This window comes from Puma concolor, chromosome B3 (assembly GCF_028749965.1).
Source record: "Puma concolor isolate L17-30 chromosome B3, mPumCon1.1.hap2, whole genome shotgun sequence".
NCBI classification, from domain to species: domain Eukaryota; kingdom Metazoa; phylum Chordata; class Mammalia; order Carnivora; family Felidae; genus Puma; species Puma concolor.
The window spans coordinates 58,419,149-58,437,405 of NC_141672.1; the positions used below are offsets into that span (position 1 = coordinate 58,419,149).

Genomic DNA, 18,257 nt, shown 5'->3' on the forward strand with positions numbered 1-18,257 from the left:
TCTCTCCCCTTCCCATCCACCACTCGTGTGTACATGCTCTCTCTCTCAAAACTAATAAATAAACATTAAAAAATTTTTGAAAAAGGTACATGTAATTCAATCTTTTAATAGGATAAATATCTGTCATTGGCTACATATGCAAAATTTTTATGAAGTTCATTATAAATTATTTACATTTACATGAGAAAATTTTGATATATTAGAAATGAATTCCATGGCACACATTGAACGAAAAGAAAAACGGTTTGAAAGATACAAGATTTTAGAGGTTACTTTCAGAGAGTAAAAAGTGAATAACTAAAGCATCAATGAATTATTATTCACCACTTTTCCTGAACAAAGTTGTATGTATTAATTAAGTCGTTTTTAAAGGAAGATGGTCTAAGTGCCAATCACACACTTACCACAAGTATATCAAGTAAAATTATAGGTTCTTCTTTCCCCTTCATAATTCTATGAATAAAAATGCCTGTCTTTTCATTGGAAAATCAGTCTGGTATTTTCTCAAGGTCAAACATCTCTGACAAATGTGTTTTCAATATCTTATTCAAATGTAAAATACTAACAGCTATTGTCTCCACTGGGTCTAAAATGATTTATAGATTCCTGTGACATAACTCTTTAAGCACAGGACCCCCCAAAAATAATGATTTTTTTAGGTGTAAGATTTAAGAAAATCTCTTGTTTCTTTAATTAATGGTAAAGTAGTATTAAATTGTTGATTATTTAGTACTTTGTAAATTATTAGACTACAGATGAATGTAATAATTCAGGCCTGAGTGCACCTAGCACGGTTGGCCACCCTGTCTTCCGGGGCCAGCTAGAATGCCCACAGTGCCCAAGGGAGCAGCTCCAGCTAGAGGCCAGCATGGAGAAAATCAAGGTCTTGCAGGTGGCTATCGAGCTTCAACAGCACAGCATTCTGCATGCTCGCAAGGGTGCCTTGCTGGTAGGTGCTCCAGCTGGAAGGAACCCCTTTGGGAGTCCAGATCCTATGCTTTATTCTAAAGACTGTAGGGAAGAAGTTCACTGAGGAATACTTGTAAGTGCAAAGCAATGAATGACTGCCTCCAAGTCTCAAGAAAACACTTTTCTCCAGCCAAATGACTTTTAGATATTTCAATCCTTTCCTGTCACCTGATCCTAGAGCCAAAATTCTACTGTTTCTCCTCTGATAAGGAGACTAAATAATAATGGCCTGATTCTGTTGGTGAAGTGCTTTTATATTTAAGACCAAAAAAAGTTACTGATGTGGGAAACTAAGGCAAGTGAAAAAGTAAATTTCCTTACTGTCTACAGCCCATGGACACGTCCTTGAAACAGGCAGTGACAATCCTCTAGGAACTCAGTTGCGGGGATGATGACACTTTGCTAAGGGCGGAAGGCAACCTTAGCTTGACATAAGCCAGACCTCCAGGACCCAGTAAGTCTTCTTTAACATATAAAAATCCCTTTGGAAACTTCCTGATTCTCCAACCCACTTCCCTGCCCCAGATATATGTTAGCAATAATCCTCCAAATTTATGGCCCACTGAAATACATCTAAAGAGTCTCATGACTAATATTTTACTAGACAATAGTAAATAACCTTATCTTAACAATAGCTAGCCCCCTCAAGGTCCTGGAAACCGTGCTTCCAAAATTCCTTAGAGGCTTAACACTGTCCATGACCCCCTCCCAACTTGAAGGAATATAATCAGTCACCAGTCAACCCTGGGCAGCTCTTTCTGCCATGGGTCCTGTCCCTGTGCTTTAATAAAACCACCTTTTTGCCCCAAAGATGGCTCAAGAATTCTTCCTTGAGCTCCAATGTTTTCTACATCACCACCACCAAATATATACTAAAATATACCTCTTTCATAAATGAATTACTAGTGTTTCTATACTTGGAATATTATGTTTGCTTTATTTATTGAATGTTTACATTTTGAGAAAGAAAACATTTGTGTTTGTTAAAAAAGTGCATATTTGTAATTTGTTCCTAAGATCTTTATAGACCATAACAAAACCTGTTTTTTTCCTCATGAATTTACAGCTTCTAAATGAAGACAAGCAACTCTAAAACAGGGGGAAGAACAGGCTTTATTAATCAGATGATGTCTTGATTTTTCTAAATGAGAAGATTGTTTTATTTGTAACACTAAACATGGGAGCTGTATTTTTAGCAAACTTGTTTGGAAAGATTCACATTGTGTTGTGTATTAGATTGCACCATCCTGTTTGTGTATGGTTCAAATTAGGTCTTTGTCTTAAGTTCCTCTACTTTATAGTTATGGTTATACTTAAAAACAAATAAAAATGCATTATTTCATGTCTTTAAAAATGTTTTAAATGTGATCTTCAGAACAGTGCAAATGATTAAAAACAAAATAATGTGAAAATACTACAACCTAAATTAATTTTTTTCCATTTTTTAATGTTTATTTATTTTTTAGAGAGAGAAAGACAGAGCATGAGCAGCGGAGGGGCAGAGAGAGAGGGAGACACAGAATCCGAAGCAGGCTCCAGGCTCTGAGGTGTCAGCACAAAGCCTGTTGTGGGGCTCAAACCCACAAATTGTGAGATCATGATCTGAGCTGAAGCTGGACACTTAACAGACTGAGCCACCCAAGTGCCCCTACTTTGATGATGTGCCTTTGATTTAATGTGGGATACTTTTAAAAGGATACTTTATTTGTGTTTGTAACAATCTTTGATGACTTAGAAATAAAATTCCTGCTTAATTCATAAAAATTAATTAAGGCTTGAAAAAATGCAGATATAGGCTACAGGGTTTTTTTCAAATCTCATATTCAAAAGCCTCTTTCATTTAACCAAACAATTCCTATTCCTATTCTCTGTGTAAAAGAAAGCAAGAATATTCCTGATGACAAATATATTTAAGACTCATCAATTCCATAAGGTGTCTTTGACAAAGAAAAGGAAGGGGAAGGGGGGGTTGGACTTATTAAGTTATTTCATACCTATTCCCCTTATAACTAAGCTTTCAAAATGACTATGTGTATATATATATATATGTATATACATATATATATGTATATACATATACACACACACACACACACACACATATATATATATGGCTTTATCACGTGATCGCAATATTGCCTAACAAGTTATAAATACTTAAATATTTTAGGGACGTCTGGGTGGCTCAGTCAGTTAGGCATCTGACTTTGGGTCAGGTCATGATCTCGTGGTCCATGAGTTAGAGCCCCATGTCGGGAGGCTCTTCAGATTCTGTGTCTCCCTCTCTCTCTGCCTCTCCCCTACTCATGCTCTGTCTCTCTCTGTCTCTCAAAAATAAATAAATGTTAAAAAAATACTTAAATATTTTAAATGGCTTTAAATGTTCTTCCCATATTTTGAAGGTGCCCATAAATATCAAAGGGTTTTAAATCCCATTTGTATCTTAGTTACAAAGGAATTTTTCAAGTTACCTTATGAGCTTCCTACCAAATGCAGTAACTATTTTTATACAGTTATTTTATATTTAATTCTAAAATGCTACATTTCTGATATTCTCCTGAGATGGGTCAGACAGGAGAACTAATTCTGGTGACAAGCACAGTTTTCTACTTGCTCTTACATCATTTATGGTAAAAGTGAAATGCATATGCACATGCTGGCTGAACCGATTACATAAGGACCCCCAAACCTTTACTGAAAACAGGATTGTGAAGTTATTTTATCTGTCTTGTGTTTAAAACTTAATTAAAATATAACCTTGCTTCTTCTCCATAAAACTTTTATAAAGAAATGCAAAAGCTCAAATATCACCTTTTTTTTTTTTTTCTGCTGATTCGGACAATTCTGATACGTAAAAACCAATATTTCATAAGCAAACATAGGTCCGAAATGTGGATGGGAGATACAGAGGACCCACTGGAAAACAAGGTTCTATTCCTGTCTTTCCACTTAGTAAGCAAATGACCCTGTGATTTAGTTTCCCTTGGCCTCAATTCCCTTTTCTAATAATTAGGAATAATTATATCAGGCTAAGAAGCATAACTCCATGGGTGAGAGAATGAGGATTTTTAGTTTAAAATAAGTCTACATGAAGAGATACCTGTGAGCCGCAAACTCCTATAAAATAATGAACAGTGGTGGTGCTATGTGTTCCTACCTGGTTTAAGAAAAACATACAGGGCTTTTTCCCCCCAATTTCAGTCTCAGTAAGAACCTAACAACTGAAATGAGGTGAACAAAAGCCACCCTCAGTCCCTTGGTGTTCCTTCCTTAATTTTTGCATAAGTGATCAAGGCATTCAAAGCCTAACAGTAGTGTTCCATAGTCATACCCTGGCAGCATCTAATATGCACTAAGGTGTGGAGCCCTCTTAGGTTGAATGACTTAAACATATATTCAAAACTGCCTTCTGCCTCACTCCCTTCCTGGGTCCAATGTTCATCCTGAGTGAAAGATTTGGGTTCATTAAATCTTTTTAAAAGTGGTTCAATAGAGCTGCTCAGGTCTCAATAAATCCCAAACTGCGAAATATAAAAAACAAATCTCACCAATAAAAACATTCAAATATCACCAAACAAGAATAAAACTCAGTGTGAATGACTAATGCATTCAAATTCATTTCTTTCATGCCTTTAAGTGGCTAGGATTAGCATAAAGAGCCTTCTCAGAGTGTAGGCAACAATAAAAACTGCAATAACTCATACTTTGTAGTGACTTTCATTTTTGAATCTAGATATTCTTTAATTTTCATAATAGCCTTGGGAGGTAAATATCATTATCCTCATTTCATAGGAGATGAAATTGAGAGATTAGTAATTTGCCCATAGCTACACAGTAAGTGAACTATATGCTGATTTCAGTCCTAGTCATTGGCACTAAGATTACTGCATTACTAAAATTTATATAGCTAGATGGTTAGCAGTTGACAGAAAAAGCATTAAGGTGTCAGCCAAGTTAAAATCCAGAAGTCAAAAACATGAAAACAAACATAAAGGCATAAAGAAAAGAGTAGAAAAAAGAGTGACACTCATGAAAAATAGTAAAAAGCCCATATATATTGTTTATCACGTCCTAGGCCTTGTTTGAAAATGCTTTATATGAATTATTTATGTAATCTTTATCATAGCCCTAAAATTAATGGCCAAAATTGTGAAGCCATCCTTGATTTCATTTATTCTCCCACATTCTACATCTGACCTAACAAATCCTGCAGTCTTCATCTTCAAAATATGTCTAGAATCTGACCTCCTCCCACCATCTGCCACACCCTATCTGCAGGATAATATAGGATCATTGCAATAACTACTCTTTCTCTTCCTAATCAAGTCTGTTCTCTAACCAATTAGCCAGAATAATCAATCTCTTTAAACCATATCTGACAGTGTCACCATTATTCTCTCGAAACTTTCTAATGGTTCCTCACACCCCAGGCAGAATACAGGTCTCTACAAATTTCTAAAAGGCCCTCCTGACATGGCTTCATCCTTGCCACTTAACTGTGCCTCCTACTGACCCAGGTCCACTACCATGGCCACCTGTTCTAGAACATTCCAGGTATCACTCACCCTTTTAAGGGGTTGTGTGCTTGCAGTTTCTTGTCTGAAAAACTCTCCTAGTCATTAGCATGATTTAGTGCTCAACCTGCCTCAAGTCTCTGTTCAAATATTATCATTGAGCACTTCTCCAACCGGTCTGTATAAAATCGCAGGCTTGGGGCGCCTGGGTGGCGCAGTCGGTTAAGCGTCCGACTTCAGCCAGGTCACGATCTCGCGGTCCGGGAGTTCGAGCCCCGCGTCAGGCTCTGGGCTGATGGCTCAGAGCCTGGAGCCTGTTTCCGATTCTGTGTTTCCCTCTCTCTCTGCCCCTCCCCTGTTCATGCTCTGTCTCTCTCTGTCCCAAAAATAAATAAATGTTGAAAAAAAAAATTTTTTAAATCGCAGGCTTCCCCAAAACCACCCACCCTTAGCCACTTTCATTTTCCCTTGGAACCTATCAGCATATACACATATATATTGTTTGTCTGTTTGTTTTGGAGGGGACAGGAGTCTATCCCCCCATGACAATGAAGGCTTCCAAGATATAGTTTGCCTGTCGTGTACACAGCTGAGTATCTGTCACATATTAAGTGTTCAATAAAAATACGTTGAACAAAAGAACGGAATCACAATTCAATGAGGTAAGTTCTATGTTACATCCCTTTTAGAGATGAAGAGGCAAAGGCGTACAGAGATAAAATAACTTAGTAAGTCACAAAGGTAGATCAGGTGCAGCTTGGAAAACAACAACAACAACAACAACTGTGTAATGTGGTGGTAGAGGGCACACTCCTAGCCACTGAACACACTGCTCTCTAGATAAATTCCAGTGACCTAAAAATTACCTATGCTACTACAATAGCAGTACTGTAGGAATGCCCTGCCCTCACTTACTTTCTACTTATTGTTATAAGGCTGCTTTTTTAAAAGACATCATTAAACCTAATGCCCAGACCTTGGTTTCTAAACACAGATCCTATTAAGAAGAACTAGAATTCCTGGAGACATAACTGATAACAAGACTGGTAGGAAGAGGACAAAGCAACCTTCTTGTGCCAGAAGTAAGGAAATACTGGAAAACTGAGAAGTTGTATCAAAAGGATATACATACTTCATAACTATCATGTACAGGGCATCATTCTGTGTGCTCTCCCCAAATCAACTCTGCATATGACATACATTTTACTGCGTGTGAGGCAGCAACGTATCTCGGATGTGGTAGACACCACCACAATGTCTTTGCCTAGTGGAATTATAGAAAAGGAAATTGAGATCAAAGTAGGTATAAAGCATTGAATCCATGACTCTGCAGTGAAGTCACAGAAGGAAAGGGAAAAAGGAAGGTAGGAAGGAAAAGAGGGCCGGACAAAACAAGAGAGACAGGTAGTGTGTAGGGAAGGAGTGACACGGGAACAATCAAAATAGAAATAATCACTTTGCCATAAGCTTTTAACCCTTCAGTTTAGTCAATGTTCTTCCATAGGATTAAAGTTGTCAAGGAAAGCGATTTTTACATATTCCTAAAATATCATCTCTCTGATTACTTATCAATGACAAAAGGGAAAAAGGTAGTAGCTTTCCAATGGAGAAGTCAGACACCACTGTTAACTACATAGACACGTGACATCAGCAATAATGGGGGAAACTAGTATCACAGGCGTCTTAATGCAATACCCTATGACAAATGTTCAACTTGAATCTACTCATGAGGAAATGACCAGACAAACGAGAGCTCAGAAACATTCTGCAAAGGACTAGCTTGGACCCCTCAAAAATGTCAATGCCATTAAAATATTATTTTTAAAGGCAGAGAAAGCCATCCCAATAACTAAGTGCAATGCATGATCTCTGTTTGCATCCCAGATTAGGTTAAAAGCTAGCTATAAATGACATGACTAGACAATTAGAGAACTTTGAATGCACGCTATATTTAGATAACAGTATCACATTTGTGTTACATTTCTTGCATGGCAAACTGTACTATTTGTATACGGGAGAATGTCCTGGTTCTTAGAGGAGATTTACGCTCAAGTATATAGAGGTCTTGGGTCATGATAACTTGTATCTCTAGCTAGCTAGCTATCCATTTATCTGAGAAAGAAACAGGAAGAGGGAACAAATATGTGACAAAATATTACTCATCTCGAGGAAAATTTATTGGAAATGTATTTTTTCAGCTTTACTGCTAATTTTTTTTTCAAATATAGTTGGAGAAAAGGCTCTATTTTGGGTTCCTGGACCCAACATGTGTGTGTGAAGGCTTCTCACACCAACCAGCAATTCTCAAACACCAGTGGGGTGTCCTACAATTCAATTCAATTCAGACACTATCTACCCAGAGATAGATAGCATCAGTCCTACATACAGGACTATCCCCCACCCCCTCCTACTTTAGATGCCCAGGCACAAGCCCAGGTTGTTACCATTGCTTCTGACCGACCTGCTATAAATCAGAGGCTCCAAAACCTCCTCCTTGGATGCAATTAACCTGTTAGAGCAGCTCACAAAACTCAGAGAAACATTTTACTTACTAGAGTGCCAGTTTATGGTAAAGATATAACTCAGGAACCGCCAGGCTGAAGAGATGCATAGGGCAAGGGAGAGGGAAAGAGCTAGGAGTATCCATACCCTCTCCCGGAGGCCACTCCCCCAGCATGCACCAACCAGGAAACTCTGAACCCTGCCCTTTTGGGTTTTTAAGGAGCCTTCATTTCACAGTCATGTTTGATTAAATCGTTAGCCTTGGGCAGTGGTTTCAGTTTCCACGCCCTTGCCCCTCCCCAGAGCTCAGGGGTGGGACTTAGAGTTCCAACTCTCAATCAAACATTGGTTCTCCAGGCAACCAGCTGCCATCCTCACGTGGGGGTCTGACAGTCACCTCATTAACATAACAAGAAACACCTTTGCTGCTTCTGTCTGGAAATTCCAAGAGTTTTAGGAGCTCAGTGCCAAAACACAGGGACAAAGACCAGATACATATATTTTTTTATTACAAATCACACTATCACAGTCTGCTTTCTAAAAACATTAGAAATTTTGAAACATTTAAAAAACTTTAAAAAGTAAAAAAGAAAAAAATTTGCTGTCCCAGGCCCATTTGTATTACTACTGAGTTTTTTGTACCCTGCAATTCTTCTATAACAATTCAAATTCTGTAGCTTTTCTCCATTGTTTGCATTGATTTCTCAGATATTAGAAATTTAATATAAAAACATGTCAATAACAATGGTTAAATTTGAAGATTACACAATAACTGAAAGTAGAATTTGTGTCAAATTCACTTTTTTTCTACCACTGGGATTCTCCTAAATATTTCAAGTTTGTAAATGGGGTCATGGGTTAAATTCTAGGAGATTACTTCCATAGAACACTAGCATTAGCTCCCAGAGCACATCATACCCACTATTCACTTTAATCTCTGACCCAAATTTAAAGGGTTAGGTTTTCTATGTGCTGGATGAAAATATCTATTTAAGCCCAGCATTTCCTCAAAGGTACTAAAGTTAATAATAGTAACAGTTCACTTTCAGTCATATTGTTCTCTAAGTCAGCTTTTTATGAGGCTAGTTATCTCTCAAAAATGCAAGTGTGTTTGTTTCTGTTCCTGTGGCAGAGACAACTAGCTACTAAACTAGTAAATGTCTCCCTCTTTTGCAGAGTACTGGGAAGCAGTTTCTCTGTCAAGGACTGTGTTTCCCAAATGCCTCTGTTCCACCCTGCCCGTGCATCTCCGCAGGCCCATGTGACTGCTCTCTGTGGAATGTGAGCAATCTCTTTTAGGTTGAAATTATTAAGTATCAGATACACAATCTTCCTCAAATCAGCCCAGTTCTTTGGGCAGCTGAATGCTGTCGATGCAGCAGGGGAATCTGAGGAGACCCTAGAGAAAACAGAGCAATGGGAAGAAAGGAAAGGACATGTGGGTTCACACTGAGAGGAAAGCCACCCAATCAACCTCCATTTGCTTCAAGGGAGCAAGAAATAAATTTTTGTTAAGTCAAGCCTTTGAGATTTGTGTTTGCTACTGTATGTATTGTTAAACCTACTATTACATCTGTCAGAAATCAGTTGGCAGCAAACTTCCCTAAGAAGAACCACCTACACGAGCTTACATCCCCCTATTGAAGTTGTTCCCTAAACCCAAGTCTTCCCTGTTCAAAATATTCATCATATTTAATTAATATGTTTTGTTAGCATCTACCTCTGTAGCAGACAGAAAGCTTTATGCAGTCAAGGATCCTGTTTGTTCATTCCTTACCTGTATTCCCAACACCTAGCCTACTGGCTGACACACACATAGGCTTTACCATAAATATCTCAGAAATTAATGAGTGACTTGTTTCAAGTAACGTTTGTTCTAATTGAGAATAGAAAGGTGAATAGGAGAAAAGAATCGATAGTATGCTGGTGAGGGCAGTTTCTGATTCTGGGAAAACAGTGTCATGATCAGGAGTCACTTTATAGCATTTCTAAGCTACTCAGCAATATTTCAGAGACATATGCTTACATGAGTACGTGTGCACATGTGCACACACACACACACACACACACACACACACTACAAATCCACTCAAGATTATCTCTCTCCAATTATCCAGTGAATGAGGCTCACCTTTTATAAGTAACATCCATGGGGCAGCCTGGGTGGCTCAGTCGGTTAAGCATCCGACTTCGGCTCAGGTCATGATCTCACGGTTTGTGAGTTCAAGCCCTGTGTTGGGGTCAGTGCTGACAGCTCAGGGCCTAGAGCCTGTTTCTGATTCTGTGTCTCCCTCCCCTGCTCACACTCTGTCTCTCTCTCAAAATAAATAAAGATTAAAAAAAAATTGTAACTAACATCCATTATCTCTCATAAATGACTTTATTTCTAAAAAAAAATCATGAGAGAAAATTTGATGATCCTAGTTAATACTTCTTAACTTCCCAACCAATGTAATATTAGATCGGCTGCCCAACCTCAGGTGAATCATCTACGTTGGGGAGGGGTGGTTTTAGGAAAGGAAAGAATTCACTCTGGTAGTTTAAGCAAAGGACATTTATCATAGGATATACAATGGTTTAAAAAAATCACTGAGATGGGGCACCTGGATGGCTCCATCAGTTAAGTGCCAACTTCAGCTCAGGTCATGATCTCACTGTTCATGATTCTAGCCCAGGGTCAGGTTCTATGCTGACAGCTCAGAGCCTGGAGGCTGCTTCAGATTCTCTCTCTCTCTCTCTCTCTCTCTCTCTCTCTCTGCCCCTCCCCTGCGCTCTCTCTCTCTCTCTCAAAAATAAAATAAACATTAAAAAAATATTTTTTAAATCACTAAGAGAGGGGCACCTGGCTGATTCAGTCAGTAGAGCATGCAACTCTTGATTTCAGGGTTGTAAATTCGAGCCCCACATTGGGTATAGAGATGACTTTTTAAAAATCCACTGACAGGGCCCAAGAGGCAGATTCCAGGCTATGCTTCCAAAAATAATGCAAAGGAGCTGCTACTGTTTCCACTAAAACCAGGTGTTGGGGCTGGGAACTGCCAACTGCACAAGCATTTTGCCCTCTTGCCATCTGTACCAGCAGAATGATGATGGCCTTCTTCCTGTGCCTTCCTCCCCTTAACTCAGTTCCAAATTCAATTTATACTCAAATCCATTTGATTGACAAAATCTAAAACACATACAGAAACTCTGTTGAAATTTGGCTGGGAACTATAGCCTTTAGTCTTCCAGCCTTTGTCGTACAGGAAGACCCATTAGATGGTGGTTGGCATTGACACTGATTTAAGCAATTCAGGAGATGACAGATACCTTCCTGACTTACGTTCTACAATGACTTAAAAATACCTCCAGCCACAGGAAAATCCAGAGCCCTCCTCCACCCAGAGTCCAGCCCTTCTTCAATCACCTCCTTTTTCATGCATTCATTCTCCCAAGACTACAAACAACTTCCTTGAATGGTCACTGCAAGTTTTTCCTTCCTTGACAAAATTTCATCAGTCCCTGGTGGTAGGTTCCCTGATATTTTAAATAACATCCAGACCTAAGGACCAGAGATATTGCTATGATACCTTACAACCATTCTTTATTCATCCATCATTAAAACACCAATTGTTGTGATTATTGTATTTAAAACAATATAATTCAATTATTGTATTGTATTCCCTCACAAGACTTACTATTATTCCCTTTAAAACTTGCTCTCTGATTCTCTAATTCTTCTCTGAAATTCACTTCAACTTATTACTCTGATACTTGGCTCTTCTTGAAGACATGCTTCTCCTTCCCCTGCTCAAGAAGAGGCTTTTTTCCCCCTCTGATACACAGAAGTAGAGGAAGTAAATAAGGAGAGTAAGAAAAGCATGGAGGTAGAGTAAGTGTCCTCTTTGCTCTTCCCTGGTATTTTTTAACTGTTTCCTCCCTCTTTCAAAACCCCAACTCCTTTGAAATGCATGTCATCAGACTTTTCCACTCCATATCCTTCCCAGTTGTTCTCACCAGCTGACATTCTTTGTATCATATTCCTCTTTCAATCATGATTTTTGGTTCCTGGTTTACTGTATCCTCATCTACAAATGACACCCTCATCATTCTTAGCTACACTTAAAGTCAGAAATATGATCCATCTAACACCATGGCCTTTTATTTCCTTGTATCTTTGGCTCAGTGATATTGTCTTCCATCATACCTCAGTCACTCAAGCATATGGTTGTACAACAGACCTCTCATAACTGAGAATAGCACCTCCTATCTGACTATCACATCCAATCCTTCCCAGTCACCCTTATTCTAAAATAATCACTTCAACAGCTTTCTGATCTTATGGAGGCCTCTTCTCTACCATATCAGATTTTCATTATTCATCACCTTCTTCACATTTTCAACATCCTTCTTGCTCAGACAACATTCATTTCATTTTCTCCCATTCTGTAGGTTGCACAGAGAAGGAAACCATCAACAAATGAAAAGGCAACCTACAGAATGGGAGAAAATATTTTCAAGTTACGTATCTGATAAGGAATTAATATCTAAATATAAAATGAACTAACACAAATCAATAGCAAAACCAAACAACATGATTTAAAAAATGGGCAGAGGATCTGAATAGACATTTTTCCAGAGAAACATACAGATGGCCAACAGGTATATGAAAAGGTGTTCAACATCACTAGTCACCAGGGGAATGCAAACCAAAACCACAATGAGATATCATCTCACACCTGTCAGAGTGGCTAGTATCAAAAAGACAAGCAAGGGCACCTGGGTGGCTCAGTTGGTTGAGTGTCCAACTTCGGCTCAGACAATGATCTCATGGTTTGCAAGTTTGAGCCCTGCATCCGGCTCTGTGCTGACAGCTCAGAGCCTGGAGCCTGCTTCGGATTCTGTGTCTCCCTCTCTCTCTTCCCCTCCCCCACTAGTGCTCTGTCTCTCAAAAATAAATAAAATGTTAAAAATTTTTTTTAAAAAAGACAGGCAATAACAAGTGTTGGCAAGGATGTAGAGAAAAGAGAACTCTTGTACACTTTTGGTGGAAATATAAATTGGTGCAGCCACTATGAGAAGCAGTATGAGATTAGTCAAAAAATTAAAAATAGGACTACTACCACATGATCCAGTAATCCTACTTCTGGATATTTATCAGAAGGACATAAAATCAGTATCTCATAAAGATTATCTGCACTCCCATTGCAGCATTATTTACAACACCTAAGACATGGAAGCAACATAAGTGTTGAAAATGATAAATGGATAAAGAAAGTAAAGAAAATGTTGTGTGTGTATGTGTGTGTGTATGTGTATGTATATATATATATATATATATATATATGTGTATGTATATATATATGTATATATATACATACACATACACACACACATATACATACACATATATATATGTGTGTGTGTATGTGTGTGTATATATATATATGTATATATATATATATATATATATATGTATATATATATATATATATATATAGGATATTATTCAGCCATAAAAAAGGATAAAATCTTGCTATTGGCAAAAACACATATAAACCTTGGTGATATTACGCTAAGTGAATTAAGTCAGACAGAAACAGGTAAATGCTGCATGATCTCATTGATATGTGGTATCTAAAATAAAAATTTTAAAAAGGGCAAAAAACCGACCTCATAGATATAGATAACAGATTGATGGTTACCTTAGCCAAGAGACTAGGAGGTAAATGAAATGAGTGAGGGGATCAAAAGGTACAAATTTCTAGTTGTAAAATGAATAAGTCATGGGAATATAATGTACAGAAGTATGACTATAGTTAAAAATACTGTATGGCACATTTGAAAGTAGTAGGAAAATGGATTGCAAAAGTTTTCATAATAAGAAAAAAAATTGTAACTGTTGACAGATGTCAACAAGACTTCTTGGGGTGATCATTTTGCAATACTTACAAATATTGAATTAGGTTGTACACCTATAATTAATATAATGTTATGTCAACTATACCTCAATTAGAAAAACAAAAAACTCAGTGGTTGAACATTACTGTTTCACTCAGCATGACCTGTCAGCTGTGTTTCCAAAATATATCCGAAATGTGGTGACTTCTCTCCATTTCCACTTCTCCAGCCCTTCTGGAGTCCATCTTTACCTCCTTCCAATACCAGTAGAGCAGCCATTCTATTGGTCTCCATACTCCTCGCCCAGCCTCCCTTCTGAGTAAGAGTGATCTTTCTTTTTTTTTTTTTTAATTTTTTTTTTCCAACGTTTATTTATTTTTAGGACAGAGAGAGACAGAGCATGAACGGGGGAGGGGCAGAGAGAGAGGGAGACACAGAATCGGAAATAGGCTCCAGGCTCTGAGCCATCAGCCCAAGGCCTGACGCGGGGCTGGAACTCCCGGACCGCGAGATCGTGACCTGGCTGAAGTCGGACGCTTAACCGACTGCGCCACCCAGGCGCCCCAAGAGTGATCTTTCTTAAGTGTTTAGGGGGTCAGGTTACTCTCCTGCCTCAAATTTTCAATGGAATATACTTACACTTAAAACCTAAACTTTATAGTGAAACTCTCAAATCTCTCTGTAATCTGAAGGCGTCTCTCTCTCTCTCTCTCTGTCTCTGAACACAATCCCTCCCTCCACTTTCTTTTATCACACCATTTTAGACACAATCACCTTCTTCTGCCCTTTCAACACATGGAGATCATTCCATCCTAAGAGTCTTTTTATAATGTTATATTTCTCTTTATATCATGGATATATCAAACTTCTGTCTCTCATCTACACTAAGAATATCTTTTACCAACTTATCATTTGCTTATTAACTGTGTTTTCATTTCTTTTTATCAAAAAGAAAAACATAATGTTTAAGAAATGAAATCTGAAATTCTTCATGATTCTTGCCTTGGAGCACTACAAAAGTACAATTGGTTCACCTCATTTTATCCTAGTATTTGAATAGCTAAATATTTTATATTTGGGTCTTTATTTTGATCTCTGGTGATAAGTAAATATCTTACCTTAAGTGTTTTCCAAATTTAAAATGATCTCAACATTATCTGCGAAAGTCATCTGAGTAACACTGCATTAGTATAGCGTAACTCGAACACTCATTAAAAGTTTCCATTAAAGAAGATCAAATTGACTGTGGTTGTGGAGGATTCTTGACAGTGTTGTGATAGCAAATAATCTGCACAATTTGCTCTCTTTCCATGAGCTGAGCACAGAATCTATTTGCTGTTTTCATGTCTAAATAAATAAGACAATACTTATAAATAGGCTTATCTCTCCAGCCACAAATTAATATATGCTTATTTTATATACAAAAGAGTACAAAGAAGAAAATGAAAATAATTTATAGGCCCAGCATCATTTTTGTGATTTTGGTGTATATATATTTCCAGCAACTGCATATCAAAATCATGTCTCTCTCCCTTTTCCTCTACCTGTCTCTTTTTTACCTAATCGGATTGTATTACACATGTAGCCTGTAGTATTTACCTAAGGGTATATTGTAGACATGTTAGTTTAAGTATTTGGTAGCCACACCATATTCCAGTATATGTGTGTGTGTATGTGCATGTATTTGTATACAGCAATGTACTTTAACTTAACCATGACTTTTATAATTTAAGATGCTTTTCTTTTCTAGTTTTATAATATATTTTGGTATTCATATTTTTAAAATTATTTTTTAACAGATATTTCTCAGTGTGGATTTTTTGAACTAAAAGTTTTGTTTACCTTCCAATTTTATACATACAATCAGGTGGCCCTTCAAAAGGACCTATCAATTTATCTTCCAACAAAGAGTTCATGTAAATTCCCATTTGCTCACAGACTTGCACATATTTGTGCACTGAGGCACATATTTGACTGCCAATGAATTTAGGTATATCTTCATTGTTATTGGCTTTGACCATTTTGCCTATTATAAATTGCCTAATCATTGCTGGTCCTTTTTATATTGTCATGTTTTTATTTATATCATGGACATATTAAATCTTTGTCCTTCATATGCAATGTAAATATCTTTAACTAGTATATCATTGACTTATTAACTTTGTTTCTGTTTTTTAACAAAGAAAATAATGTTTACATACTGAAATCTTTTTTTCTTAATGATTCTTACTTTAAGCACTACAAAAGTAAATTTTATTCACTTCTTTATATTTTAGTACTTGAATAGCTAAATATTTAATACCTGGATGTTTATTTTGGCCTATGGTGATAAATAAATATCTTCTCTAAGTATTTTCCAAATTTAAAATTACCTCAACATTATTTACTAATCTGATTTTTTCTCAAGATTGTAAAAATTCTAGCTTCAAAAGTAAATTGCCATATTTACTTGGGCCTGCTTCCCTAATAACTTTTTAGTCCCAATGAATTCCTTGTCAATTTTTTCATCAATATTGTTTTTTTAAGTTAGTTTACTTACTTTTGAGAGAGACACAGACAGCGTGAGCAGGGGAGGGGCAGAGAGAGAGGGAGGGAGAGAATTCCAAGCAGAGTCTGTGCCGGGGCTCAAACTCACGAAACTGCAAGATCATGACCTGAGCCAAAATCCAGAGTCAGATGCTTAACCAGCTAACCTACCCAGGTTCCCCTTTTTCATCAATATTTTAATTACATGTTAGAAACTGACATGTGAACAGAGCAAGTTTTATATTATTATTATTCTTTGCCATATTTTTGCTGATTTATTCTTTCAACATACAGGTTTATTCTTCAAATGAAATTGGGAATTATTTGGTCATGTCCCAGAAAAAGATTTGTAGGGAGTGGGTGATACAGGGACTCTAATAAATGAATAAAATATTTTGGGAGAAATGATATCTTTAAAATATTGGGACATCTTACCCAAAAGAGTCGTTAATGCCATTTATTTGTATCTTAAGTTTCCCTCATGATATCTTACAGTTTTATTTACTTAAAAGATTCTATACATCTGGTTGCTATCATTCTTGGGTATACTATGCTTTTGTTACTATTTTGACAACAGAAGCATTTTATTATTGCTGATTTTCAAAAGCAACCTCCTCAATTGTACATATTTATATTCTGACCAGGCATATGCATCAATTCCTAGTATTTCTAATATATTTATTTATTTGGGGAGAATTCCAGATTGAAAAATGAATCTGCAATTAATAATAAACAGAACTCTTGATTTCCAACACTTATTTTTTTTTCTAGTATACTTCAATGAGAACAATGTAAAACAATAATGATAATTTCCATTCCAAAACCTTGCTAATTTTATTTTCTTTTGATTTTTTTAAGTAATCTCTATGCCTAGTGTGGGGCTCAAACTCAAGACCCTCAGATCAAAAGTCACATGCTCTACCAACTGAGCCAGCTAGGCATATTCCAGAACCTTGTTAAATAGTATTGGTGATAACAATAATCACTGCTATTGTTCGATTTCCAATAATGGATTTGATGGTTACCCACTAGACATGATGCTCACATAGCTTGGATATTAGCTTCAAAAATGTATTCCTATTTTTAAAAAGTGTTAAAACAATATGAAAATATAGAGAAAGATACAGATGCAGATAAGTTAAAACGGGTTTACATAGATATAGATCTCAAACTACTAAGCTGAATAGTTCTCTTTGGTCATTATTCTTATTAGCTATGATTGTATTCACTTCTATTTGCCTACGTAATCTTTACTCTTCGTGAAATTCCCTGGGTTTGGATATTGCTCCTCCTGTTATTTAAAATTTGTCATTATTCTCCCCACCATGTAGGTCCATTCCTCTCAATTTGATCCCAATTGATAGGCTTATCCATCTAATCAGTTCAAAATTTCTCTAATTGACCCCAAATCTCTTGATCCAGCTTTGGCCTCTCTTTTTACTTTTATTTTATATTAAACTATCCTGCTCTTATCCTACTTGCAAATGAAAAATCACCTTAAAATCAGCATGTTTAAACTGGCCTTCCCTCTTCTTGATGACCCAGATTCTCCAGCCTTTATTACCCTTGTTAAAGTCATAATTCTTCCATTAATGAATCAGACAAAAACCCCATAGTATCATTTCAACTAATCCTTTCCTCCTTTTCTCTTCCCCCTTCATTTGCCAGTGTGTGTGGATTGTGCTTCTTCGTGGCCTCTTGGTCTTCTGCTCATACCTATTGCAGGTCTCCTGAGGAACCCAAATCCCATCTCCTGTGTATTGTTATCCACGTGAAATTGCTGGTCATAAAACTTCTTGCCTAAATTCCTCCATAACATAAAATATTTATAGAGTAATGTTCAAATTCCTTTTTTCTGATATTTGA

The 18,257-nt window shown here is 37.0% G+C and overlaps 1 protein-coding gene across 4 annotated transcripts in view; it reads right to left on the minus strand.

The window, feature by feature from the left end:
• Positions 1-18,257, minus strand: part of LRFN5 (leucine rich repeat and fibronectin type III domain containing 5) — a 250,282-nt gene that overhangs the window by 192,285 nt on the left and 39,740 nt on the right. Inside the window, exon 1 of one of the 4 annotated variants that reach the window (XM_086709853.1) lies at positions 8,036-8,544. The exons of the other annotated variants lie outside the window; for them this stretch is intronic. The gene's annotated coding sequence lies outside the window, so the exon portion shown is untranslated. Of the gene's footprint in view, positions 1-8,035; positions 8,545-18,257 lie in introns of those variants that run through there. 4 annotated transcript variants of the gene reach the window in all.